Below are 4,281 nucleotides of genomic sequence, written 5' to 3'. Positions count from 1 at the left end.
TTCCGACGATCTGACCCGGCCATGCCCGAAGAGAAAAAGGTGCGCCATCTCATGCGCGGCGTTAAGGAGCAACTGTTCTCTGGCCTCGTGCGCAATCCGCCGAACACGGTTGCCGAGTTTCTTACGAAGGCAATCACGATGGAAATGATGCTCCAGCAGCGGTCTACGACCTACGACAGGCCAGTACTCGCCGCTTCGCTCACGGAGCCGCTTTCGGCCTTCGGGGCTACTCCAGATCTTCGCGACATCGTCCGCTCCATTTTGCGCGAAGAGTTCCAGACACTTTTTGGTGCTCCCCAGCTGACGGTAGGCTCTGTCGCTAGTATCGTCTGAGAAGAACTTCAGCAAGTATTTCGGCCTTGGGCATCGTCTGCTGACCCGCCATCCTTTTCCACCGAATCCTGTCGGCCAACATATGCGGATATCTTGCGACGTCCTCCGCCTGATTCCACACAATTACTCCCACCTGACCAAAGCTCACTGTATTCAGCCCACCCTGAGCCGTACATCGACAACCGTCGACCACCCCAGCGAAAGGCAGACCTGTGGCGTGCCCCAAATCAGCGGCGCCTGTGCTTCCACTGCGGGGAACCAGGTCATATCGGCAGTGCCTATATCGACAACTGGGACTGAAGGATTTCTCCATCGACATGCGTCGCCCTCCATTAGGCCAACGAGCCCGGGATATTGAGGACTACGTAGCCCAGCAGCGCATGGCGCCAACTTTTCAGCGACAGTCACGATCTCAGTCTCCACGCCGACCATCATCGCAGCCCAGCTCCTCCTGGATGGCGCAGCGACTATCGCTTAGTCCGCGTCGGAAAAACTGAAGACAGTGACCTCCGGGGGCGAGGCCACTTCAAATCGACGCGAAGACCCCCCGACAACGCAACCTTGAGTAGCCGCGACTTGACGGCCCCGACGACAGTTCGTACACATGTAGATTCTCGCTGGATATACCCGTGGTCCCCGACGGCTATAAGGTTAGCGCGTTGGTAGACACTGACGATTTTAAGCGGGAAGCTAGCAGCGCTTCTGAAAAAAGTAATGACGCCATGGTCTGGCACGCAGATTCGCACCGCTGGCGGGCGTGTCGTAACTCCGAGCGGTCAGTGCATGGCTAGAGTTCAAATTCGCAACTCCACATGTTGTCAGCTCCCTTGTGATACCTGACTACTCCCGCGACTGTAACCTTGGCGTAGATTTTCTCCGGGAGTATGGAGCCATTATCGATCTACAGAAGCGTACCGTGACCTTTTCGACCGAGAAAGCTGATACCGACACCGCGGACCGCCAACGCTGCGCCCCCTTCAAATTTCTGCCGAGAGCGTTTCTATTTCGCCACGTTCCAGTGTTTTTGTGACTGTTACCTGCGACGAACTACGTAACGGGACGGTGGTCGCTGCAGGCAACCAGTCCATTTTGCTCACCCACGGCATCACCTCAGCGCGGAGCCTTTCACCGATCTGAGCTCCTGGTGACTAACTTCCCGAACGAACCCCGTCATCTTTTTCGCGCTACTGCAATCGCATTCGCCGACTTCTTAGCGGACGTTTCTGAATGTTTTACGTTTGGAGCAGTTGAAAATGTGCGCCCATCCCTTGACCGTCTTGATATTAGTACAGATCTTTCGGAAAAACAGCAGCGCGAACTGCGTTCTCTCCTCCTAGAATACAGCGCTTGTTTCGCGACCTCATCGAAAATTCGGAAAACGCCTCTTGTAAAGCACCGCTTAATTACGCCCGACGATTCACTGTCGGCTGCCGCGCGGGAGACGACGGGGAAAATGAAGCATTTCCGCTTCCGGTCCGCCGTAGCCTTGGTCGTCGTCTGCTGAGGTTTCGTTTGGGTAGTTCGGTAGATCCAAGGTGCTGTGAACTATGTAATTTGCTACAATAATGGTCAACTGCGCTGTCTACGGATGCGGCAACAGGTCCTGCAGGTGTAAAAACTCCCGAGAATAGCACAGTCAACTTTTGGGGGCAGACGCCTGCTGTGGCAGGTCTTGCACTGTTGCTTCTGCTGCGTCGTTTTGCAAAAGCATTGCCGTGCTGATTGTCCCGCTCGATGTGATATAAACGCGGTTGTGTATGTGCAAGTGATCACACTTACTCAATGACAACTTCATAAAGATGCTACTTTCAACCGTAGGAAGAGAACCTTCCGGACTGCTGCCCTTGTGCTCCCGGTGCGTGCATGCTTCCATGCAAGCGCGCTAAAGCGCTAGAGGAAAGCGAGGAATACATTCAAGCCGTTGCACGTTACTAATTAGCTCTTGCTAGCTTTTCCCTGTGACTGTGGGTACCAAACCAGACATACAGCTGCGCGCACTACAAGCGTCGGGCTAAGATCGGGATACAGAACAGTGCGGCGGCCGTTCGTGCCTGCTTTGCGGCCGTACTGGTCAGTCCCTCAAAGCCCGCTTTCCTCCGGCGTTTTAGTAGCTTTGGCACCAGGGTGTGGCTGGAAGGCTTTCCGCTACAAAAAATAAAAGCAAAAGGAGAGTGTCGTTCGTGCATCCGAACTGCGAAAACGCTGCTCGCGGACGGAAGCAAAGTGGTGGAAATCGCTGACTTAAGGATCACGTCTACAGTATGCTAGAATATTCTAGCTCACTGTAGTCACGCAATGCCAGATCGCGACAGTGCTTCACGATTTTGTCCGTCGTGTGACTCCACCACACGTCAATGCGTATGCAACGACCGGGCAGCGTCGCGCACGTGACCAAAACAATGGCGGACGGCGCTCGTGAACCCATACTACCCATACGCCAGCAGCCGTACCGCATCTCAACGACGGAACGACAATCGATTCAGACACAGGTTCAAGAGATGCTTCGTGATGGTGTTATCTAACTCTCCAACAGCCCGTGGAGTGAACTGTCGTGCTGGTAAAAGAAAAGATGGGACCCTTCGCTTCCGTGATTATAGAAAATTGAACATCACTAAAAAAAGGATGTATGCATGCAGCATGTCTGAAAAACTGATGTCGCGTTACTTTGGACCTTACGAAGTTCTGCGCCGTGTCACGGAAGTGACATACGAAGTCCTTCCAGCGGGTACTGTGCAGACCTCGCGTCGGCAACCACGCTCCGAGGTGGTGCACATTGTCCGCATGAAGCCGTATTTCACGCGGTGATGTGCAGTGTACTATGCGCTTGTTCAGTTGTGTAGGGCACCGCCTCCGTTTTCTATTCGGTTTCTGTACTGACCCTTTTGTTTTAGCTTGCATCGCCCATCGCTCGCGCATTCTGTGGTTTCGTTTTTTTTAAGAGGGGGAATGAATGAATGATAAACTTTATTTACACAAAGGGAATTCTCCCGGCGTTGGTGGGGCCCTCAGTCCAGGGCCACAGTGGCCTTTGCCGTCTTGCGCGCTCTGTCAATCAGCTTGAGCTGGTAGTCAGACGTCGAGCAGGACAGCGCAGCCTCCCACTGCTCCGGCGTTGGTGTGGTGTTTATTGGTGCTACCCGTGTTTCTTGACAGGCCCATGTAACATGGTAGAGTGTAGGGAGTTCTCCGCATAGTGGGCATTTATTTTCATATGTAGTGGGGTGGATTTTACCGAGTAGACTCAGAAGAGGGAGAGTAATGCCACCTGGTGTCCTCGATGTTCTTGCGTGGCGCCTCTAAAAGAAGAGGACGCCGAAGCCTGCTCTAAGCTGTACCAGCAGGCGTGGAACTTTACCTGCCGGTACAGCTTCGTCCCGTTTAGTCCTGTTGTCCGGGAGAATACTTTAAAAGAAAGTGTTGCAAGTAATTGTGAACTTATAAAACTTGTGGATTCAGCACCCGACTGGCTCCCGCAGTGAAATTTTGAATTTTAACCCTGGTAAGTCAGTCAAATACAGCTGACGGTTCCTGCGTAAATATTGTATATTTGAGTGCAATAAAAAAAAAAAAAGCAGCGATAGCTATGCGCGAGGATCCGCGCTCGTCCGCAATCTACTGCTCCGATGTTTTTTTCGTTCGACTGTTGCTATGCCAGACAAACAGGAGTTCAGACTCAGAACCAACCACCCTTTCATTATTTTTCACCAATACCACTGCTAGCCTTACTGCAAGCTTTCCATAGCAGCCCCTTCACCAAAGCCCAGCACTGCCCAGTGCCTCCACTGTAAACACCATCACATTTAATAACTAAGTGTACAGGATGTGCTGCGTAGCCACCATACCATACCTGCTGGCCGGCCAGCCAGCCACAGATACTTTTAGGAATGGGAGCATCCAGTCCTAGTGTTTTAAACCAAAATTATAAACCTAAAAAAAAATGCAATGAGC

Source organism: Amblyomma maculatum, chromosome 4 (genome assembly GCF_055883805.1).
Source record: "Amblyomma maculatum isolate TAMU_Amacu chromosome 4, ASM5588380v1, whole genome shotgun sequence".
Taxonomy (NCBI): Eukaryota; Metazoa; Arthropoda; class Arachnida; order Ixodida; family Ixodidae; genus Amblyomma; species Amblyomma maculatum.
This window is presented reverse-complemented; position numbering follows the sequence as displayed.